The following is a 25,541-nucleotide window of genomic DNA, read 5'->3' on the forward strand; positions in this document are numbered from 1 at the left end:
GCTGCTTAAGCTTGGGCTTTTTAAGTCCAAGGCACTCTTTTGCATGCTCTGTTTCTACCACACACACACATCGTCCCTTTCATTCATATCCAATACTGCTCTCTAGTGACCGGACAATTTCTCAAATATTAGGGTGTCTGATTTTTGTTTGAGCTACAATTTATCTAATAGCACTTTTTGTGAGTGAAAGCAATGAATTTCAAAGTTGTTTTATAATTTCTAATAAACAGATTAAACAATACAGCGAGATATATTTACTCTTTCAAGTTAGGATTTCCAGGAACTTCTTTATCCTTTACTTGGTTAGAGTGCAAATATGAAAAAAGTTTAGATCAGCAACTTAGCGGCTAATATTATAGCACCGACATACTGCTGGTAATCTCTTCTGTTTTTATATTGGTGATGAGATGAAACTGGAACTGTACAGAACATAACTGTAGGAATTTGAATAATCTTTTATTTCATTAAGCAAAATAGTCGAGAAAGCAATCAGAAGCTGATTGTGACTGTGTTAGGCCTTTTATCTCTGCTCATTACCAAAAAAAACTATAAAAGAAAAATACTTTTAAATTCATTCTGTCTTCCATAATGCTGTGTAAAGTTAACATTAACTACAGATTTTCTCCATTTCTGCTAACATGTGAAGTGTAATAACTGTTTGACGAACACTGTTACAGTTAAAATACTTTACCAAAGATAACGCCTTTGATAGTTATAAATCTGCATAAGGTTAAAAGCCTTTCACACTTATTAGTCACTGTCTGGCATCGTAAGTTACACTTTAGTTTACTACTGACATGGGTATAAAATCAACATCCCCCTACATGAAAAAGCCATTTCCTGGACCAATAGTCTCTTCAGAAAGAATAAAAATAATAATAATAATGATGATAATAATAAAATTACAAATTACACTGATGCTTAACAGTATAAATGTGTGAGAATCCAAATAACGTGACGTAATACTCAGTTTTAACTTTAAGAAGTTTATCAATCTGATATGGTGCACTTTTAAGCAATGAAAGCATATACCTGTTCAGCTGCTCGTTAATAAAAGACAAAAACGATGTTTGTCTGATGAGTCTTGATTTCTGCTGGGAAAGGTCAGAATTTGGCACAAAAACATGAAAGCATGGATCCATCCTGCCTTGTTTTAATACTTTATGCTGTTAATTGTAGTTTAACGGTGTAGGGACATTTTCTTGGCATATTTTAGGCACCAATACCTGCATTGTTGAGGACCATGTCCATCACTTTACAGCCTTGGTTTACCCATCTTTTGCTTCCAGCGGGAAGAAAATGAACATTGAGGAGTTGTGAGGAATGTTTCCAGCACATTGTTGAAACTGAAGAATTAAAGTAGTTCTACAGGCAAAAGGGAGTCCAGCACCGTAATAGCAAGGTGTACCTACAAAGTGTAAATATGGTGTGAATGCTAGCCTGCATAGGGAATTGGGAAGGGCTCTGTCGGGCCACATACTATGAGACAATGATTGGCAGTAGCCATTTTTAGTTACGTATGAATGTGTGTATATTTGCTTTACCAGGATCAGCAGTAAGCCTATTTGACATGTATTTTTTTTTATATCAGAGCAGGTCTAACTGCCAATAGACCACATTAGAAAGTGTTAATACCTTATTACAGCAGCATTTAGATCCACTGGGAGCCAAGCGTTGCTCTCTACCATTCCCTGGAATCCCGTGCAGGAGCGATTGATGTGAGGATCGGAGTGGGCCTCTCAGAACCTGGAAAATGTGCCCGTTTCATCTCTCAATTACTGTCATGGTTTGAAGTACTGATGTTCTACTTTTATCTGTCACAATATGGCTCAAGTTTGTTGAAGTATCAGGAAAAAAAAAGGCAAGCCAACAAATCCAAAAGAGAAAGAAAGACGGACAAGTAGGGGCGGCAGTTGGTGCGGTTTCAAAGCCTGCCCGAGCCCTTAAGATTAAATCCATTTTGTTTCAAGTTCCGCACCCAGCTTGCCTGATGAGGGCTCTAGGGGTGAAGAGAGAGAAAGAGAGGGATGGAGAGAAAGAGAGGGAGAGATAGAGAGAGAATCTGTTTGATTTGTCAGAAGTTCTTTAATTTAATCTACAGCTGTCAGGATGCTGAGGATCCAGACCTCATCACTGCCTTTTATCTGCCTGATTTCACCCCAGGCACCATACACTCTTCTCTAACAGACACACACACACACACACACTGAATAAAAGAAGGAGAAGACAGGATAAATACTATTCATTTTTTAAAGAACACAAAGAAAAGCTAGAAAGTAAGCGCACAAAACATATGAAAAAAAAGGGAGTGTCAGCTAATATCTAGGAGTCTATGTTTAATCTGATGTTTCACGTGTGCGACTGACTTTGTAAAATCGCCGGTGTATGAACACGCAGCGCACGAACAAAGATGAAAGCACACTAAAGTCAGGTGGCAGATGTTAAGATAGACATGGCGAGATGTAAATTATTACCAAAGCATGTACAGTAAGGGAACACTATAAAATCCACGTGCACGGTAAAACTCATGGCTTCCATGTGCCAGCTGTCAGGACTCATCTCTGTCTGATCTGCAGTAGAGGTGAAACAATTATTAGTTACCTTAGTAATTATATCAATTAAATAATTAACAAATAACAAACAGCAAACAATATCAAGCTGCAGCTCTTCAGATGTCCTTGTCTTGAACTGTATTAACAAACTAGCCGGTCACGTTGGTATTTTAGGACATTACGTGTTTTCTAAAAGCAGTGGCATGAGGGTGGTACCTACAAATTCATTGCTAAGGATACATTCAAATATTGCCAAGAGTGTGGAAAAGCAACAAGTGCATCTTTTTATATCTTTATATCCAAAGGCCTGAGCATTTCAAAGGTTACTGTGTCTGATGTGGGCCTGTCTGATCATTACTGTGTTTTCTTTGAAAGTAAAATCTCAGCCCACACAAATATATCAACAACAGTGATCACAAAACGGTGTATAACTGAACACAGTAGTGCAATTTTTAACCAGGTCTTCCCATTAACACCTGACCTGTCCAGAGGGTCAGTCAATGAGCAGCTTCAATGCTAACATGTTAAATGTAATGGACACTATTGCTCCCATTAAGGTGAAGGTTATCTCTGGAAGGAAAAAGTCTCCATGGAGAAACTCCACACTGGTGAAAAATGAAAAAAGAGAGTGTAGGAAAGCTGAGTGCAGATGGAGAAAAACAAACCTCCAGGTTCATTATGACATTTATAAAGAGAAACTTCACAATTATAATTTACAACTGAGGAATGCAAGGAGGTCCTACTTCTCTGACATCATCACTAAAAACAGCCATAATGCTCGGGTCTTATTTTCTACAGTTGACAGGCTAACAAACCCTCCTGTGTCAGTGGCAGCTGAACTTCATTCGACCATGGCCTGCAATGACTTTGCCAAATTCTTCACTGAAAAAATCCAAAAAATTAGACAAGCAATTGGTACATCAACAGCAGATCCAGGATATGTACTGTGTCCACCAAAAAACTGTTTAAACACCATGAAACAGTTTCAACCTATTAACAGCAAAGACCTGGAGGACATCTTAGGTCAACTGAACTCCTCCTCCTGCTGTTTAGATGTCCTGCCAACAAGTTTTTTCAAAAAGGTCTCAAAGACTTTAGAGTCAGACCTGTTACAGATCGTCAACTTTTCTTTATTATCAGGTGTGTTTCCAGAATCACTAAAAACTGCTGTAATCAAACCTATACTGAAAAAGGACAATCTTGACAAGACACAAATGAACAACTACAGGCCGATCTCAAATCTCCCGTTTTTAAGAAAGATCACTGAAAAAGCAGTTTCTCAACAGCTCAGTTACTTCTTAAAACAGAATAATTGCTACGATGCCTTCCAGTCAGGTTTTAGACAGAACCACAGCACTGAAACCGCTCTGACCAAAGTGTTTAATGACATATGTCTGAATACAGACAGTGGAAAAATGTCAGTCCTAGTTTTACTGGATCTCAGTGCAGCATTTGATACAGTTGACCACAACATATTACTCAAACGACTGGAGAACTGGACAGGTCTTTCAGGAACTGTACTAAACTGGTTCAAAACATACGTAGAAAACAGGAAATACTTTGTATCAATAGGTAACTTCACATCTGAGCAGACAAGTATCACATGTGGAGTTCCCCAAGGTTCCATCTTGGGACCCCTTCTGTTTAACATCTACATGCTCCCACTGGCACAGATTATAAACAACAACAAAATAAACTATCACAGCTATGCAGATGACACACAAATATATATCACAATGTCACCAGGAGCCCGAGGCCCTGTACAGGCTCTTGGTAAATGCATTGAGGAAATCAATGACTGGTTGTGCCACAATTTTCTCCAGCTAAACAAAAACAAAACTGAGGTAATAGTCTTTGGCGCCAAAGAAAAACGATTACAGGTCACCAGAGAACTTCAATCTATACATCTAAAAACCACAAACCAGGCGAGAAATTTGGGTGTAGTGATGGATGCAGACCTAAACTTAGAAAAACACATTAAGACAATAACAAAGTCAGCTTACTATCACCTCAAGAATATATCAAGGATAAAAGATCTGATGTCTCAACAGGACCTGGAAAAACTAGTCCATGCATTCATCTTTAGTAGGCTTGATTACTGTAACAGCATCTTTACAGGTCTACCTAAAAAATCAGTCAGACAACTACAGCTCATTCAGAACTCTGCTGCTCGAGTCCTCACTAAGACCAAAAAAGTGGAACACATCAGTCCAGCTCTGAGGTCTTTACACTGGCTGCCTGTCCGTCAGAGGATAGACTTTAAAGTTCTGATGCTGGCCTATAAAGCTCTGAATGGTTTAGGACCAAAATACATCAATGACCTCCTGACCCAGTATGAACCATCCAGATCCCTCAGGTCATCTGGATCCGTTTTTTTATCAGTTCCCAGAGTCAGAACCAGACACGGAGAAGCTGCATTCAGCTTTTATGCTCCTTATATCTGGAACAAACTCCCAGAAAGCCTCAGATCAGCTGAAACACTCAGTTTATTTAAATCCAGGTTGAAGACTCACCTGTTCTCAGCTACATTTGAATAAAGCACCAAATCCACACTTTAAGCTTAAATTTCAAAACTTACATTTAACTACTGATTTTATCTACTGTTCTGATTTTATCTGTTTTGATTTTATATACTGTTGTTTGTTTGTTTGTTTGTTTGTTAATTAGTTAGTTAGTTTATTTGCTTGTTTTAATCAATTTTAAATCATGCTTTTTATTTGTTCTTGTTTCTAATGTCTCTGTAAAGCACTTTGAATCACCTTGTTGTTGAATTGTGCTATACAAATAAACTTGCCTTGCCTAGTGTTAAGAGAAAAACTGAAAAATTAATCTCGTTTGTGCTTGCTGTCTTGAAACATATAAAACTCTTAATGGGCTATATGTTTATGCCATATATCTTCTCACAGCTGTGTCAGTATACTGAGTAAATGTGCAGATTGCTGCTGCTGGCCTATAAATATATATGGATTCTGGATTTTTGGGGCTGATGCCGATAAGTGCTGTCACAACACCAGAAAATGATACTAATCTGCCCTATATTCTTTATACTGTTACTCAAACAATCTTGTGTTTTTAGGGTAAAAACCTAAAAGTTACAGAATAAGACATATGGATAGTTAATTAGAATAAAATGACAGAAAGCGGAACTTTAAATATGTGTATCGGATATAGTCGCATATTGATGCTGATGAACGCGATCGCTCAGAATAACTTGCATGTTCGCTGGACTAAGCATTCAGACTTTCATTGTTCCACACATGTATGCTACTTGTTCAGGGGTGAAGGATAACTCTTGTGACCACATCACTTTTTCCACATCTCTGAAATCCAGATGCACTCCGTATTAAACCGCGAGCATATGTAGATCAAATACTGTGTGGCATCTAATTGAACTCATGTCAGTACAGAGTAAAAGACTGTCTGGCGAATTCACAGTGCCTTAAAAGAACGTCGCGTGTCATTGTCTACCTGGGCATCAACCCTGCTCTGAACCAAGCAGAGCAGTCGTAAATATGCAACAGTACATGTGCAAAAAAGTTTACTGTTGAAGCAACTCCAAGTTTTATCTCTTTGAGGCATTACACAGAGGACACTGTCCTCTGTTTTTTCATTTGGAAATGGTGTTGTTGGGTTCACATCTTTTTAAGTGGTGTGATATGCTTAGAATAAAAAAAAGAAAAGTCTAACTTTTGTTATACAGTGGAATTTCCCCTTGATATTAACTTCTTATCCCCAGTTGGACAACAATATGTCCAAAACAGTCAACTCTCCTTATGTTTAATGTTTCTGATCTCCATCCATTTTTTGCCTTTCCACCTACTTCTTAATATCCCCACAATTCTCCCTCTCTCAGCGGTTGTATATCCCCCATCAGCTTGTCCTCTCCTGGCAAAAGCTCTCATTTCCCGTACTCTCTCAATCTTACAAAAGTCCAGTCACTCACTCCCTTGCACGTCGTACATCCACAGCTTTTAAAGCACCTCTCACACACATGCAAGCATCAGATCCAGACTCCGACACTCACTATTCTTCTCTATCTCTCCCATAGGGCTATGCAACTGCAGATAGACGTACACTCCTTTAGTCTGTGAAAGAGGAAATTAGAATTAGACACTTGGGCAAAGCCTGGCCTGCAGAAATGGGATCTCACTGGTGTCCCTGAAGGCTTTAAATGGTCTCTTTCTCTCCTGTCCTCAAGATAGTTTTGAATAGAGGAACCTGTGGATGCCAGAGAGTGCTATCTTGTTATTGAATCTGGGAACTTGACAAGAATTATAGACTGCCTAAAGCTACACTATGTCCAACCTCTGCCTGAAGAAATCCAGCGTTTTACCAATTCACTTCACTCCTTTTTTTCCTGTCTTGGCTGCTGTATTTTCCTCTTTTCCATATCCTGCATTTCTCTTTCACCTCCCAGTTAACCTTTACTGTCAGCCATATAGGACTGGGATTAGGCTAGAACTCACAGTGCATTTATGACTGTCTGGCTAATGCATTATGCGATTAATTTATCATTTATGAGCACACCAGCAGTTATTTCGCGACTACTTGACTTGTCTTCTTCATTTCAGATACTTAATACAACACTACCACTACCCCCCTTCCCCTGTTTCCCCCTCCCCATCTGGCTGCCTCTGTCTGAGGTGAAACTGGATGGCTGTCAGCCCGCTCAAGATTTTGTCATGTGTCCAAATAGCATTTAAAATTATGCTGCAACTGTATCAGCTGGAAATACTAGTAGTAAAGAGGATGTATCAGCTTAAAAGTACAGTGTCAGCCAGGCAATCAACAACATTTGAATTTTATTCTTTTACATGAATATATAAATTCGTCCTCGCACAAGTAAATACACCTTCCGATAAATATAAACTCATCAAAGCTACAGACTGCATTTTCTGTTTTTTAGTGGTTGTATCAAAAGTAAAGCAAGCCAGGGGAGTCCCACCTCACAACTTCAAAGAAAATCAGTGTAAATCCTGGATGTACAAACTCATGTAGCCAGCTTACCAAGTTACCAAAAAGTCAGCCGTCCAGCCATCCGTTTGAGCTGCACCCAGCTATCACGGGGCAACACATTTTGTCAGTTCACAAAGATGAAATGAATATAATCTGTTTCTGTCATTTCTTTAAGAAACCATATGCCAACGTCAGTTTCACCTTTTTTGGATGAAGGTGTTGCAGACAAGACAGGCTGGGGTTCCGTGCATTTCATACCATGCAATGAATTTCACATTACATTCCTTACACATTTAAATCCTGTATATTTCTGAAAAAAAGCATCATTATCTCCTAGGGGTATTCTTTGAGGTGTGGTTTCAGTGCTGGAGTTTTTGTTGTCCACCTATGAGATCACAACTCTGACCGTGAGGACCGACAATTAAGCCATACTCATTATGTGACTGGAGCTTTCTTTCTTATATGCACTCCAACCCTTAAGGGCCTTAAGTTTGTTATTCACAAACAGCTCACCTTTGCATCAAAAAGGCTGATGCAGAACGTGGATAGGGTGGTATACCATTACACAACTAGCATCCATTACAAGGTTGCATTCATTAAATCTGCAGAACGATCTGAGTATTTACCCTCAAAAATAAAGCTTTTTGTTAAGAATGGAGCTCGTATTGTGCTTACAGAACCCCTGTGATAGTGAAGACTAATTCAAATGAAATTCTTTTGAAAAGAAAGATGTCCATGGAAATTATTTTGTGTTAAGTTTTCTCTTTAAAAATAAACCTTTTTTTTTTTAGCATTAATATTATACCATATTTTCTAAAGAGTCCTGCTTAAGATAAGACAGTGATAATTTAATGGACAGATCAAGATATTACAAGATTTACTCAACAGCATGTTGACAATAATGTATTACAGTAGTGTTAAAAGTACGTTAAACGTTACTTGAATAATATTTTTTTTATTTAAACAGTTAAATTACCCTCAGTAAACAGAAGCAGGCAGCGTGTTTAATGTTACCAGGTGTGAGGACACGTCGCTCTAATTGATGTATAATTTATTTCAGGTTATAACCATGATAAGGCAGACCAGTGCATTACCGAAGCCCATTGTGAACTGACTAAAAGACTAAATGGTTATACTTAAAATTTGATACATCAAATATTAAAAATCTACTATTTTAACATTTTGCAGGTTTCCTCTGCACAGGTGAACAACCTTAACTTGAGCAAATCATGATGCAACACTGCCACCCAGAGATCGAATTTGGGACACCCAATTTATGTTCATGTCTTTGAACTCGCTTTCAGAACATGAAATTATAACTTTTGTTCTGGCTTTTGTTCACTGCACCCATCGGATTCTGAGGGAGAATTTTAGTCGTCACAAGAGTGTCAGCGTCTGTTCAGCCTTAAAGTTAGCCATGCTAGGTTAGGTTATGATCTGATCATACACAGTGGAGATGACAGGTTGGGGTTAGGGCTCGGGTTGGGCTGACATCTTAAAATTTCCCACCGCTGATGTGTTGTAATATAATAAATGCAAAACTGCACTGCCAAAACAGAGATTGAATTTTATATAACACATTTACACACACCTGCCACTTTATTAGATGTACCTTGCTAGCATAGGATATGAGCCCCTTAGCTTTCACAATTGCCTTCATTTTTGTGGCATAGATTCAACAGGTTGTCCAGTTGAAAGCAAAAAACACTCAGCTGGCCCAAAATGTGCCAAGAAATTATGTCCCACATCACTGCACAACCAGCAGACTGAACCAATGATACAACAGTCAGGATGGATACATGGAGTTTATGCCGAATGCTGAAACTACCCGTCTTCTGTTGCTGTAGCATATCTGCTTCAAGGTTTGATGTATGGTATCTGGTATGCTCTTCTGCATACCTTGCTTGTGACGAGTGGTAACTGGAGTTACTTTTCCTTTTAGCTTTAATGCAGCTTCGGTTCATTCTGCTCTGGCCTCTGACATCAAGCAGTTTTTGAAAAAACTCAAGACCATCCCATCTGACACCAACAACCACGCCACGTTTAAAGTCATATAAAATCACCCGTTTCCCCATTCTGAAATTCAGCTTGAACTTCAGCAGGCTGTCTTGACCATGTCTACATGCCTAAATGCACTGAGTGGCTGCCATGTGACTGGGTGATTAGATATTTTTGATAACAAGAAGCTGAACAAGTGTAAGCAATGAAGTGGAAGTGAGCGTATTTTGACTCGCTGTACTTTGAGTCAAGCTATCAAACATATGATTATCATCACCACAACAACAAAAAGTAAAGTTAAATATCTGACCAAAAGGATCTGTGTTAGGGGACTTTCAGTCATTACTACTGCCAAACAAACCATTCACTCAAAATGTACTTTAAGGATCTCACAACAAGAAGTCATGAATTGGACATCGCAGTGTTTATAAGGCTACACAGACAAATTAAAGCCAAATATGTAAATAATATAATAAAAATAAAATGTATCTAATTATTCGCAGTCTAGCCCAGTTCAGTGCCAAAATATGGTAAATACTACCATAACTTTTATGTTTATCTTTTCTTCGTGGAGAGGAGCGCGGGGACAGTTTCAGCCATCAAAGCTCTGGGGTGATTAACATGTTTGATTTTCGTCGTTACGAAACTTTAATTTGAGAAGAGAAACCTTATTCTCTGCCTGCTTTCTGGGCTTTTGACGTATAATGACACTTGCCGATACGCCTGACAGGTGAATAGGTAATCTCATTTGTCGCCTCCACTTACTTCCTGGTCAGGTACCCGGTCTCGTCTCCCGGTGCAGATGTGACGAGCTTCCCTGTCCGCTGCTCAGCTGGCTGTGCGCAGAGCTCAGGACTCTCTGCCCGGAGCTACGAGGTGAGGCTCAGGCCTGAGATTTTCATTCATAAATCTTTGAGAGAGGCTTTTTCATGTTTAACCATTGCCTTTAATACAGCGCATTCTCCCAAGGAAGGAGGAAACCATCTCAGGATTGTGGATTTTTTACTGTCTCACGCAGAGGGGTCACTGTGGTCTCAAGTGGGCCGACTCAGCAAAGCAACTGCTTAAGAATCGACCTTACTTTTTATGTAATGTAAAACAAAATGCAAGTCCTTTCTGAAAACATCCACATTAATTCACCAAACCAGTTACAGAACAGCCAATTTAGATGCCTTAAATAAATAAAAATAACAGGATATTTTTTACACGTTGACAGATGCTCTACTAAAGTAAAACATCTTCGCATGTTGAGTAGACTTGGATTTGGAAACATTTGGATAGTGACACCATTTTCATAATTTTACCCGCAGTTAATTTAATATGAAGCTACTGAGATGCACCTCACATTAGCTGTAATTTATGTGCATTATATAACTACAACCAAAACATGCTTTGGTAAACAAACTGATGGTTACTATGTTACAAATATAAGCCATGAAAAAAATCTGATCTTTCTGACTCAACTTGCAGTGAAATGTGTTAAATAAACTGGCTTAATTGTCCTTTTTTAGACTCAGGAGGGTCAGGTGATGTGCTGCTGGCGGGAGAGCTGAAAAATGTACTATCAAACATATCCTCTCCCCTCGCTGTGCTGACCTCCGAGGTGTTGGACCCATCCACTCTCAACAAAGTCGCTGGTGAGAAACAGGACTGTGGTGGATACTGTTGTAGTAAGAACAGATGATTGCAGTGCTCGTGGATTTAGTGATCTTTTGCACATCTTGCAGAGTTCCTTGTATCAGAATTGCAAGCAGCTCACATTATCAAGTACAAAGAGTCACATCCTGACGAGCGGGCGACAGAAGCGGACTCTGAAAAAGAGCAGCGAGTTGAAGATCTGAGCCGTGACTTTTGTGAGGAAAACGAAGGTGATGACGGTTTGGGTGAAAACAGGAGGAAAGCAGAGATGCAAGCAGAATGAATTTTACTTCTGCGTGCTCTCAACATGGACGCCTCCTCTCGGTTTGAGGACGTTTTGAACGAGGTAAGCTTGAAATAACAGAGATTGAGCCATGAATAAATTGCGAATACAGACTGAGAAGCACTGAAAGAGGAGTTTACAAACATTTGCTTTAATGCAGGTGAATGAGAGGCTTTCTCGCCTACCAAGTGGAGACATGACCAAACCTCTTCTCAGCACCAGCCTCAAAGCAGTGGGTAAGCTGCCAGGCCTGTTTTCAGCTCTCAAGACTTTAGCCGTGACTCTAATGTGGCATTTACATCTTTTCCTGTTTCTCAGCTTCAAGTGAAAAAAATGAATGAAATTCTGTCCGAGGACTATCGGCGTCGGCGACAAATGATGGTCACGCGCTTTCAGGTTACGCTTGAATCATTTGCATGGGGAGAAAAACGAAAGGTAGGAATGTTAAATAACTCTGTTCATCATTTGCCTGTTAGCTGAGTTATTTTACTCTGAGCCTTGGTTCATCTCTTCAGTCTATTCCCTTTTAATAAGAAAATCTTAGTTCAGCAGTGGTAGTGCATGAGGAAGCTTTGGACTGCCCATCTACCTGCAGAGGGCGTCTCCTGTCAGATGTGGGCCCTATAAAAATTGTGCTCTTGTGGCTCTTGCCTGTGCTATTGCCAGTCTGTCAGCCAGCTGCAGACAAGAGCGAAGTTCTAACATGCAAAGAGCTGAAGTGAAACAGAATGTTAAAAACAATGAAAAGTGTGCACTGTAGCCCCTTCCTCAGCTTTTCATAATGTATTTTTTCCACTTCTGGTGAACTCTGCTGTTCCTTATTCCGGCCCACTTTTCAACCAATCAGCATTTAACTGATGCACAGTGTCTTCCACATGGGGCACTGCACAGTTGAGATTTTGTTCGATTGCAATGGTGGTTTAAAAACCCGTCTCCAGAGGCAAATACTGACACAACCTTGGTAGCATAAATTAAGCATAAGGCAGATTTCTTCTACTTGGGTGCCCCTCGCAAACAGAAGCTTTGAACAGCAGGTGGAGCTTTTACATCGGAAGTCAGATTTTGGAGCTGCGAGTGATTTCGTACCAAGTAAACCCCATGGCAGGCTTCCAGGCAGTGTGTGGAGTATAACATAATGATTATTCATTTATTTACTGTGCTTGAAAATGGCACCTCAGCACAGAGAGCCTGGTCAGTACCACGTGTATGGTTTATTTAGCAGTCACAAATACAGAACACTGGTTGTAAAGATTACAAGTTCTCACCGCTGCCACCTCGGATTACAAAGGTAGGGTTGGTGTGATGTCTCTGACTTTTTACGTGGGAAGTCCAACTTGATTCAGGGTTTTAGCTGAAAATTCCAGCTGCAAACTTGAAATTTCCAACTTCTCACTGAAAATGGAATACAGCACGTATCCACGAGATGACCATTTTAAGGGTGTCTTTACCGTCTGATATCAGTTGAATGCAAGAGTAGTAAAGAAGTGTTTGAAACTGAGCGTTTAGTGTAGTCTGAAGCCTAAATGTTTAGTTTGCAGGGATTACTTGTTCATATGCTTACCTCATTTGAAACTTTGACTGTTTAAATATGAGAATTAATACAACAGAAAATATGGCACGGAATAGGTCCACTTTAATGTGACTGAGAATGAAGAAACCCAGGTTAGAGTAACATTTGTGAAGACACTAAGCAGCACTCTGAAGTTTATTTAATGCACAAAATGAGTGGCGGTTCTTCATTTGCATCTGCATCAAATATCTCCAAAATGCATGAGAACCCTGCCTTCTCTAACACCTGTAACAAGTAGAGTGTATGTAATAAAGAAGATGAGCAGCACATCTGAAGCCTCAATCTGAGATTTTGACTGTCATCATTTTCATCTTCAAACTGAAGGAGGGTGGATGTGTGTTCATGCAGGAGTGATTGCAAGTTAGGCATTCCCTGATTCATCATCTTTCTCTTTTTTTAAATCCTACTTGGTGCCGTAATTGATAAAATCAATGCCATGCTGCAGTAAATAGGACTTAAAACTACTGACTGAGATGATAAATTCATTAGGAAGGTTCATAAATTTAGTGAGAACCCATTTGTCTAATGTCGTCTTGCAAACAGAGGATTTCCCATTAGGAGAAAAAAAATGTAGTTTTACTTCACTCTTTAGACCTATAGGCTATGTTTAGAGCTGGGCGATATAGGATTTTTTCATATCACGATATGTTTTTTTCATTTCAGTCGATAACGATATCTATCACGATATAAGCCAAATAACTATATTTGTAAGATTTAAATGTGCCATTGCTCACAAGTAAAATGTGAAATAATCAGCAGCTTGTTTTGATTTAAATATTTATTTCCCATAATAAGTTCAACAGGGTAGATGTACTTAAGGAACATGAGACTTTTTCAGATAAATAAAGGCAAATATTGCAAAGTACACAAAAGGCAGTTGCTAAAGCGTTTAAGTTTCAAAATAGAACTGTCATGGTCCTGGGTCATTTTGACCCAGTGTTCTTAGTTTTTCTGTAGTTTTGTATTTTGTTTCTTATGTCCATTGGATTGTTTGGTTTGGTATTTGGATTCCCTCTGTGTCCATGTTTTTATTGTGGTGTTTGCTCTGGTACCGTGTTCCCACCCTATGTGTTCTGTGTTCTCCTCATCCCCTCGTATTCATCCTTCTTCTCTGCCTCTCTCTCTGCCTCTCTCTCTCCGTGCTCATCTCTGTGTACTGTGTTGTGTTTAAGGTCCACATCTTGGTGTCAGTATCGTCAGTTTCGTGTCCTCCCTGCTTGGCCATGAGTAATTGTCTTCAGCTGTGTTCCCCGTGTGTTCCCACTCCCCTCGTTACCTTCTGTGTATTTATGTCAGAGTGTCCCTTTGTTCTGTGTTGCGTCGTCCCTCTAGGTTGTGTGCATTTTCCGTGTCTTCCCATTGCCTCAGCTTTTAGTTGCTCCCAGTATAGTTTTATATGACTTCTTATGTTCCTGTTAATAAAGACCGGCCTTTGAGTTCATCCCCGTGTGTCTAGAGCCGTGCATTTGGGTCCTCTCTTGCCTTCACACAGCCGCCGCATGACAGAACGACGCAACCACGAAATGGACCCAGCAGGCTCCGCCCGTGAGGGAGATATTCTCCGTGTACAGAGTCTGGTGCAACGAATAACCCACGCCTCGGACTCACGGACAATTTCCGTCGGACTTAACGCCATAAAGGCAATAATCGAGGGAAACCCTTTCCTTCAGCAGCTCACCTGCTATGAAGGCTTTATCGACGAATTGAGCCGAGCTAAGGAGGCATTACAAGCCCGTGAGCTGGCAGACAATGTCCGTTCCCGGGATTCCACGCCACAGCGACTGCAGACGGAGATCTCCGCCCATCAGCCGCCGCAGCAGCAGCAAACTAAGCTCGCCGCGACGGTACCACAGCAGCAGACGGGGCTCTCGGTGTCGCAACAGCAGCTGCTAAAACGAGAGGGTTTTTTGGCGCCGCTGCCGCAGAGCCCTTCTCCATCCCCCCTCAGCTCTGACCGTCGCTCTCCCGCTGCTCTCCTAGCAGCGATGTGGTCGGATGATGAAGAGGAGACCGTCACCCCCGCATCATCACCGGTTTTCCCCGTCACCTCCATTCCCTCATTAAGGAGGAGACGCCGTCGCCGGTCCTCTCCTCAGTCGGATTCCGGGACTACTGGGCAGCCGGCTGGGGTGAGTGACAAAGACACTTTCTCTGTTCACTCTGAGGCTAGTTCTCACTACTCTGAATGCAGGAATGCAAACTCTGTGACTCTTGCCGTAGACGCTAAAGGCTCACGGTCTGTAAACGTTGAATCTGAACCCGAACTTCTTATGAACCATTGTACTGCCCGGAGGGTCAACTCAGAGACAGTTTCTCCTACGTTTGGACTCATATTCGAGAAAGATCATCCTTCGCTAGCGTTTCCTAGGTCTAAAAACTCGAAGTCAGCATTTCCTGAGTTAGAGACACCTGTCTCTGTGCCCTTTACCTGTGTGTCTGCTGAGGATGATTGTTTTGCAGTTAAGCTCACCCCTGGGGCTTTACTACCTCCACTAGCTCCACTTTCCCCTCAACTATCACTACCACCTCTAGCTCAGTCTCCTGTGCACTCACCTCTGGTTCATTCTCCTGTGAAGTCATCAACTCCACTGCCTACTCCACTCTCACCACCTCCGTTACAACAGACATCAGTTCAGTCCCCTGTGCCAGTGCAGACGCCCTCAGTTCAGTCTCCCGTGCAGTTATCTACTTCACCACCATCAGTAGCTCAGCTCCCACTCTCATCCGCATCTCCAGTAGCTCAGCTCGCACCTGAACCATTGGCCCAGTCCCCGATAGCAATACGGTCTTCTGTTCGGCTTAACATTCAGCCAGGGGTCCCAAACCTCTCTGGCTCTACATCAGCTCCTGCTGGAAGCTCGGATGAGCTCATCCAGGACTCCGCGGCTCCCACGCCGCCATCTACCTCGTCCGCTGGGGGTTCCAGTGAGCCCGGCCAGCACCTCCTCGTCTCCGCTGAAGGGTCCGAGGGGCCCGTTCAGCCTCCTGTCTCCGCTGGAGGGTCCGAGGGGCCCGTTCAGCCTCCTGTCTCCGCTGGAGGGTCCGAGGGGCCCGTTCAGCCACCTGTCTCCGCTGGAGGGCCCGAGGAGCCCGTTCAGCCACCTGTCTCCGCTGGAGGGCCCGAGGAGCCCGTTCAGCCTTCTGCCACGTCAGCTGGAGGGCCCGAGGAGCCTGTCCAGCCGCCACCTGCGACCGCCTCGTCAACGCCTGGTCCAGCTGCATCCGCCTGTGCTTCTGTTACGCCTGGGCCAGCCTCTGCTTGTGCTTCTGCTACGCCTGGGCCAGCCTCTGCCTGTGCTTCTGCTACGCCTGGTCCGATCTCAGCCTGTGCTTCTGCTACGCCGGGTCCGATCTCAGCCTCTGCAGCTCCGCCTGGTCCGGCCTCAGCCTCTGCAGCTCCGCCTGGTCCGGCCTCAGCCTCTGCAGCTCCGCCTGGTCCGGCCTCAGCCTCTGCAGCTCCGCCTGGTCCGGCCTCCGAGTCTTCGTCCTCGTCTGGTCTGGCCTCCGAGTCTTCGTCCTCGTCTGGTCTGGCCTCCGAGTCTTCGTCCTCGTCTGGTCTGGCCTCCGAGTCTTCGTCCTCGTCTGGTCTGGCCTCCGAGTCTTCGTCCTCGTCTGGTCCGGCCTCCGAGTCTTCGTCCTCGTCTGGTCCAGCCTCAGCCTGTGCTTCGCCTGGTCCGGCCCCCGCATCGCCACCGTCTGGTCCTGCCTCGTCTGGTCCTGCCTCACTCTCTCCTTGTTGTATAGCTTAGCTTTTCAAACAGTTTTAACAGTTACTTTAGTCTGACAAAAGCCGAATGACAAATTAGCGCTTTCAGTCAGAGATTGAGCATGCACCGGCTTATTGTATTTCCAGACTTGCTTTCGGCACAATTTACTACTCTGTTTTCGGCACAATTTACTACTCTGTTTTTTGTCAGACTTGAAATGGCAGAAATACCTTCACACTACGGAACTTCTGTGGCTCTTCCGTTCGACAATCTCTCCGGCATTGGAACCATCATCTGTTTTCTCTTCGGTAACCTTCGGTCACGCTCTCGGTTGATTTTTCTCTAGTCAGCACACTCATTTCCTCCATTACCCGGGCGGCACGGCGGCTGGCTGCTTCCCAAACAAATACACATGTGCGGCTTGGCACTTGTGCTGTACGTAACATGTCACGTGACGTGACGCTGCGGCTGTGATTGGTTCGGCTCTGCGCGACTTAATTTTGATTGGCTGTTCTTCTTTTTTTTTTTTAAGAGGACAAGAGAGATGAGGCCTATCGCAATAGTTTAATTTTTCTATCGAGAAAAAGTTATTTCGCAATACATATCGTTATCGTTCTATCGCCCAGCTCTAGCTATGTTGAATCTTTATATACAGTATATGTCTGTTACTGTCTGCAAGATCACGGTGTTATTAGGACAACACTGACATCGTGTGGTCTGACTGAACTGCAACACACTACTTTTATGTCAGTCGGCTTTAGGCCATCGTCAGAGCATGTGCTGGTGACGCAGAAGATGAATGTCAGACATTTCCATTCAGTCCATCCTTTATTTACAGGAGCGCAGTGCTGCGCTGGCTTCGGCGCCTAATCTTGCGTCCCTCATCGGCTCTTCCCAAGTGTCTCCATCTCTGCTGCTCGCTGCCAGAGAGGATCAGTCCTTCATTGACCCGGTCAAAGCTGGAACAAGCACCTCTGTTTACAAGGTACAATCATGAACGTGTCTGTGATCCTTAATGAAGATGCCTCTGACTCCAGCTAAGTAAGCATTTTCTTTTTCTTTTTGTTGTTTTTTTTCTGGTGTCACTAGATGTTGATCGGCAGTGTACCAGACAGAGGAGGACGACCTGGGGAAATTGAGCCTCCTATGCCAGCATGGACAGGGAGAAGCTCGAAAGGCAACCGAGGGGGACGAGGAGGCGGACAATCTCATAAGCATAAGAAGAAGAAAGGGAAAAAAGATTAACTTGTCCGTCTTTTTGGCCTTACTTATCAATTTAAGAAATAAGCGATCATTTTGCTTTATTGAAATCCTTGTTGCGAGGTAAACTACGATTGTAGTTATAAATCTGTGTATAATTTATAGTAATAAGTCATGCACATACCAGATTGTGTACATTTCTATAAAAGCAATGAAGTACTGGTACATGACCAGATATTTTGGTAAAAGAGCAGAAAATGGAAAAAATGTTGGCTTTCCACATTTATCAGTAAGTTTGTTTAAGAATAAACCTCTGAAACACACATCTGTTGGTATTTTGTGCAATTTACATAAAGCATCTTTTAAGGATTATTGCATGAATATTTTATGCTCACTTCACATTTTGGAGACAAGAGTTCCCCTTGCCTTTTTTAGGTGATTTCACAAGATAGCAAACATGTTTATGTGGAATGAAAAAGCCTCACTTACATCTTAAAAAACTGAAGGGTGACTTTGAATATCTAAGAATGTTGTTTTATTGTTACACATTAACCAAGACTCACTTCCCCCTGAGAGAGCTCCTTGTTACAGCATTGAGTCATCTCTCTAGTGCCAGTGTTTCCACTTCAAAGTCTAAATTGCCTAAAGAAGGAAAAGATCATCCAAATATTAATTATCTTAAATATATTTGGAATAAACTGGTTTCAATGTTTAATTTGGATCTTGCCAAACCCAAAGTTGTGCTAAGGTAAAGCTCATTTTGACCAGAAGTTCTAGTAGTCCACAGTGATGTATTGAAATAATTTCAAAATCTTGTACACCAGTTTAATAAACAACAGTTTCAATTGTTTTATTATCTGAAACTCCACCCTCAACCATCTGAAATCTGCAGATAGTTATGGATTAGATTATGTACCTGTGAACTTTAGGAAATGTTATTTTAACATCTTCTCTGTTGATTCAGAGCCTGGACAAAAAGGCCTCTTGAATTTTCAAAAAAAAAAAAAAACAACCATGAGAAAGTGGTTAAAGTCTGAAATTGGATGAGAAAGGACTTCTAGGAATACTGAAGTAACGGCTGATGCAAAGAACATCTTGATCAATTTAAGATTATGAATTGCTTTTAACAAACTGGGACCACATCCTTATTTCAGTTTGATAACAGCAGATTGAGAAAGCACAAATTGAAGCTGTGGTTTGGGAACGGCCTCAGAGGGGACTGGCAGCGGATCCCAGGCAGATCTAATGAGAAGTGACTGAATTGGGAAAAAAGGAGAGAAGAACAGCTTGTGGCGCTGGAGGCATATACCAGTGCATGAGGTGTGGTCCTGCACCTGAAATTCAGATCAATTATCTCCAGTTATTGGACACCATACAAGTTTTGAGAATAGGGGTGAAAGATGCAAATATATACTTTGCTAAAGAGCTTCTGATTTCTTTCCACTGTTCTGCAGTGATGGACACAACATGTGGGGCAGAGTTGAACTTCCGATTTTAATTGGGAGTAACCAAAATTGACAAGATTAGACGTGATTGTTTCAGAGGGACAGCTTGTGTTCAGCAGCTGGAGACAAAGTTAGAGAGGCAAGGCTGAAAAGGTTTGGACATGTGAAGAGGAGGGCTAGTGTATGCTGAAGATAGAGTTGCCAGGCAGGAGGAGACATGAAGATTCATGGATGATATCTAATTTAGAGAAACTAAATCACATGCAAACAATAATTAACTTATTTTATGACACACATGCGTTTAAATGTGTTATTTTCTTCTTATTTAAAGTTCTTATTTAAACCTTATGCAGTATGTATGTATGTATGTATATATATATATGTATATAAAAAAAAACACCCAGCACGCCCCTGCGGGCGGTTTATCCTTCAAGCTCGGGTCCTCTACCAGAGGCCTGGGAGCTTGAGGGTCCTGCGCAGTATCTTAGCTGTTCCCAGGACTGCGCTCTTCTGGACAGAGATCTCCGATGTTGTTCCCGGGATCTGCTGGAGCCACTCGCCTAGCTTGGGAGTCACCGCACCTAGTGCTCCGATTACCACGGGGACCACCGTTACCTTCACCCTCCACATCCTCTCGAGCTCTTCTCTGAGCCCTTGGTATTTCTCCAGCTTCTCGTGTTCCTTCTTCCTGATATTGCTGTCATTGGGAACCGCTACATCGATCACTACGGCCGTCTTCTTCTGTTTGTCTACCACCACTATGTCCGGTTGGTTAGCCACCACCATTTTGTCCGTCTGTATCTGGAAGTCCCACAGGATCTTAGCTCGGTCATTCTCCACCACCCTTGGGGGCATCTCCCATTTTGACCTCGGGACTTCCAGGTTATACTCGGCACAGATGTTCCTGTACACTATGCCGGCCACTTGGTTATGGCGTTCCATGTATGCCTTGCCTGCTAGCATCTTGCACCCTGCTGTTATGTGCTGGATAGTCTCTGGGGCATCCAGCACAGAGACATATATACATATATATATATATATATATATATATATATATATATATATATATATTAGGGGTGCAACGATACACAAAATTCACGGTTCGGTTCGATACTTTGGTGTCACGGTTCGATATTTTTTCGATACAAAAAAATGTTCATGCCTTTTTAATTTGTCATTTATTAAAATTATAAATATATATTTTAACTCAAAAGTACAGTTTTTAAATTTAACCCTAACCCTTGTGCGTGTTTTTTATTTTGACAGCGAATGCGCACCTGTGGACCACTTATGTGCAGCCCTGGTTATTTAGCTCGTCATATTGCAGCCACAGAAATTATTTTGAAACCATAAAGCTGCACTTTCTTTTTGCCTTATAGTCTGATTTGTCATAACTTCTCCGTTTTGTGGTAAGCTTTTCTTTGGCTGTCACTTCTTCACCCTGACCTGTCTTATTTGGCTCAGCAGAACTAATATATATCCTGCTGCTTTTACACACGCACTCACATAAGCTCAGCGATTCTCTGCGCGATCAACCTCTCACATGTTTAAGCTGCGGGAGATTTCACTTGTCATGTTTGCATAGTAAGCTAACAATTAATAAGACAATGTCAGAGGAATTGGTGCACAAATTATCATCACTCACAGATCAGTGCTGTCGCTCTCTATACACAGTTCGCGCGATTGCAAAGTGAAAGCAAACAAGCGCAAATTCAAACGCGATTTCAATATGTCACATATTGACAGTGGCTCACCGATGCCAATGACATAATTACCCAGCTACATTTCCAAAAGAATGCAAAAGCATTGACATATATTTTTCCTTCCTACAATAGCCCGACGGGCAGGGAAGAGATAGATTTTGGTAGCCCGACTGAAAAAATCGCTAGCTCCCGGATGTCGGGCTAGCGATATTGCGAGCCCTGTATCTGATTGAGGAATCACTCATCTTTGGAAAAGAGAGTTTATTACAGAGAAATGTCTCTTTCCAAAATAAAAGCTATACTATCCGCTTCTTCTGGGCTATATTCACAGCAGCATATTAAACATATAAGGAGAATCATGTGCTAACAGCTGTCTAAATGACTCGGCTAAAGTTAGTAGCATGCTTGCTTGTTTTTTTTCTGCTTCCACTTGTCTTTGCACTAGGATGATGTCGGCGTAAATGTGCAGTCATATTCGTTGTGTTCCCACTAGTGCTTTCAGGTTAATCTCGTTGAAATGACCTTAAAGCCACAACACGGCAAATCTCCGTTAACGAGCTACCGCCGATCGCCCCGTGCATGGGGCTAGACGGCCAACACGTTAACGAGCTAACTGCGCTAACACACTAGTTCCCACCCATGTAATTGAGCATTGCATGGCACATCCAACATACTGTTTTACTTTAGTCCATGACTCGCTTACCTTCAGGGTCATACGTCACATGAAAACCAAAATAATTCCAAACGCCAGATCTGAATGAGGGTGGGGGAGGTCCATGTTGCAAGGAGAGCTTAACTTCTGTCTCGCTAGCTTTCCCTGCTCCTTCTGACGATGCTGTCTGTGTTGAGCGCTCAGTGAATCTGCATTCGACTACTCCGCCTAGGCTGCACTGTCGAGCCTAGGCGGAGTAGTTGAACGCAGATTCACTGAGCGCTCAACACAGACAGCATCGTCAGAAGGAAAGTTGATAAAATAAATTACAAATGTTGTATTGTTCAATACATATGCGTACCGAACTGAAAGCACTGTATCGAACGGTTCAATATCAATACGAATATCGTTGCACCCCTAATATATATATATATATATATATATATATATATATATATATATATATATATATATATATATATATATATATATATATACCGTATTTTCACGACCATAAGGCGCACTTAAAAGTCTTAGATTTTCTTCAAAAAGTACGGCGCGCCCTATAGCACAGTGCGCCCTGTGTGTTGTAATGAGGACGTAGTAGAGAACACCATGAGAACGCTAAAGGGTGAAGTGTGGCCGAGTTGGAGGAAAGACTCGAGCGGTGGATCATCGAGCAAAGAACGAGCGGGAGAAGCGTTTCGACGGTCACCATTCGGCTAAAAGCAGTTTCACTTTCACTTTTTATGAAACGGTGCCATTTTTCCATCCGGACCAGGACTACGGTAGCGCAGCAACTACCAGCGGATTATAAGGAAAAGCTGGCCATCTTCCGCTCCTACTGCAGCAAACACATCCAGCCCAGCCACATCACTAACATGGACGAGGTCCCGCTCACTTTTGACATCCCAGTGAGTCACACTGTGGAGAAGGGGACCAGCACGGTAGCGATACGCACAACGGGGTATGAAAAGTCTTCTTTTACTGTTGTGCTTGGCACAAAGAGTGGAAGGCAGCGCCGGGCGAGTTACGCCACAATTTGCGAATGGATTGTAGATGCTTGGGCTAACATGTCTGCTGGCACTGTTGTTCGAGCTTTCGCAAAAGCCGGCATCATTTCCGAGGAGCCGCACGGCACGGAAAGTGACTCTGACAGTGAAGAAAGTGAACTTGGCATGTTTGATGGAGATTTAGCGCAGCTGTTCAGTTCAGACACAGAGGATGAGGACTTCGATGGGTTTGATTGATGATAAAAATGTGAGTACCAAACTTTGTTTTGCTCCTGCTTATTTTTAAATACGCACACTTGTATGCTTGTGTGTTGTTGATGATGACGATTACTGATAATAAAAATGTGAGTACCGAACTCAGGTTTGCTCCCGCTTTATTTTTAAATACACATACGGTACTTGTATGCGCCCTATGATCCAGTGCGCCTTATGTGTGTGTTAAATACAGTAATGGCACACATAACTGAGACTGCGCCTTTTAGTACAGTGCGTCTTATGGTCGTGAAAATACGGTGTATATATACATATATATACATACATATATATATATATATATATATATATATATATATATATATATATATATATATATATATATATATATATATATATATATATATATATATATATATATATATATATATATATATATATATATAAAATCTCCCAACTTACTGTGCATGCTTCAGTCACCTCTTGCATGGGAACAGGTAAAAGTGATGGAGTGTTATGTAAAACTACACACAAAAAAACCCACAATGTCACTAAATGTCAAAGTACAAAAAGCATTTTAACTAAGGCAACAACCAAATATTTTACATTGTACAAATAGAATTATGAGCTCATTTACCAGTTATGAAGGTGCTGCTGCTACTGCACCCTGGGTGCTGGTCTAAGGAAGAGTTTCCCCCAGGGATGCCCTCAACAATGGGTCTGGTGGCATTCAACCCTAGGGCCAGCTCCTCTGCCGGGGTGTGACGAGGGGGTGCAGGACCACCACCTGTCTTTTTTTGCTCTGCCCTTTTCTTGGTTGCTGTTATAAACAAACAAACAGATTATTTCAGGGTCTCTTTTCAAGAGACTAAAAGCAATACAAGTGATAAATATTACCATTCTGTAGAATATTCTTATATTGCACTTTTACTTGTTCCCATGTTCTAGTGGGTCCTGTTGTGGCTCTAATGCGAAGGAGGATATAATGTAATATAATATAATATGATATAATATAATATAATATAATAAATTACTTACAAGTTTAATTTGTCAGCAACTTTCTGCCAGCCCTCTCTCCTTGCTTTTGCAGCCTTTGCAGCGTTCCCTTGCGTTTTAATTAAACTCTGAAACTCCTGAAATCAAGAGTTCTTGCTCTGCTGCCGAAAAATACCGAGCGCGCTCCTTCAACATTTTCGCCGACCAATCAAAGGGTTGCCGATCAATGTTTCTACTATCGATGCGTAGCCCCTTTTAAGCCACCCAGTGATCTCACATTACTTCATCCAGCTGTACTAATCGTCAACAACAGGTGTGTTCGGAGAACTGGAATAGCGAGCTCAAAGTTGGCGCGATGATTTGATCTTGGATGTAGTATGCGAGGTACGAAGAACGGACCCCAGGGCAAGGAAGGTTACAGGTATCAGCCAGTGTTCTCAGGACTAGCCAGTAAAATGGTAAATGGCCTTTATTTATATAGCACTTTACTAGTCCCTGAGGACCCCAAAGCGCTTTACACATCCAGTCATCCACACACTGGTGATGGCAAGCTACACTGTAGCCACAGCTGCCCTGGGGCGCACTGACAGAGGCGAGGCTGCCGGACACTGGCGCCACTGGGCCCTCTGACCACCACCAGTAGGCAACAGGTCAAGTGTCTTGCCCAAGGACACAACGACTGAGACTGTCCAAGCCGGGGCTCGAACTGGCAACCTTCCGATTACAAGGCGAACTTGGGCCACGATCGCCACAATCTGTTTCTGAAGCCAGACAAGATGCTTGTGTTATGGAACTTGTTTTGTCTGACTCCTGAATTGATGAAGTCAACACCATCACGGTTTAAGAACTATCAGCCAAATGCCATCATGCGAGATGAAAGTGCCAGGGAGCCAAATTCTCATTTATCTGGGACTGCAATTTAAAACATCTATTGACCCACACCAGGGTCAAGGCAATGTTTTTCTCAGCAAGTATCAGGTTAGACACCATGTTTCGAAGGCCTTTGGTAATTGTGTTACGTTTGAATTTTGAAGCCGAATATTACAGATCACCATGGCATTATGACTTTAGTTTAGCTAATTGATTCGTTTGATCTAGCGTCATAGATAAAATATATATAGCAATAGCAATGGATTGGAACAAAATCTTTAGTGTTTCCAAACAATACTGCTTCAGGGAAACATGTATAAAATGAAAATGTTGAAAAGGACCTTTTTAAACGGCGGGAGTTTCCGACTCACCTTGTTTTATTTATTGGTATCCAGCTGCCCCTGTGTCTGTGTCGGTCATTTTGTTGGTCTGTTGCCAGCAGCTCATGACAAGCTGATTTAGATAACTTTCCCGGTTATTTCATTCAGTTTACTCGTGTTTGAATTTTCTTCAGTTTGTTGGAGCATTCAGTGTCCGAGAAGCTTCGAAAGTTCTTACTGCATCATTGTGAATTCAGAAAAAAAACATATACTCGATGAAAATCACACAGTTTAATGAATGAATGAATTTGTTGTTTCATGAATGCAAATATAAACGTTGGGGAAAACGAAAAAGCTGCTCTGTACTTTGCTGAGTTAACGTCAACACGAGAAACGCATACGCATATCAATACGCAACGAATAAC

At 42.0% G+C, this 25,541-nt stretch overlaps 1 long non-coding RNA gene and 1 pseudogene across 2 annotated transcripts; one reads left to right on the top strand and one right to left on the bottom strand.

Annotated features, from left to right (window-relative positions):
• Positions 1-1,643: 1,643 nt before the first annotated feature.
• On the bottom strand, positions 1,644-25,541 carry LOC146694030 (uncharacterized). The gene is made up of 3 exons (XR_014923872.1): positions 25,168-25,541; positions 23,568-23,750; positions 1,644-1,746 (listed from the first exon to the last, which is right to left on the bottom strand). It is a non-coding gene; the product is annotated as an uncharacterized LOC146694030 (long non-coding RNA).
• LOC146694031 (protein FAM98A-like) lies at positions 9,631-18,511 on the top strand (annotated as a pseudogene). Its single transcript, XR_014914804.1, has 8 exons — positions 9,631-9,666; positions 10,283-10,382; positions 11,018-11,143; positions 11,234-11,490; positions 11,588-11,659; positions 11,746-11,862; positions 17,543-17,689; positions 17,794-18,511. The product of XR_014914804.1 is annotated as a protein FAM98A-like (transcript).

Source organism: Copadichromis virginalis, linkage group LG14 (genome assembly GCF_057382275.1).
Source record: "Copadichromis virginalis isolate Kocher_CV1m ecotype Utaka linkage group LG14, C_Virginalis_male_GT1.1, whole genome shotgun sequence".
Taxonomy (NCBI): domain Eukaryota; kingdom Metazoa; phylum Chordata; class Actinopteri; order Cichliformes; family Cichlidae; genus Copadichromis; species Copadichromis virginalis.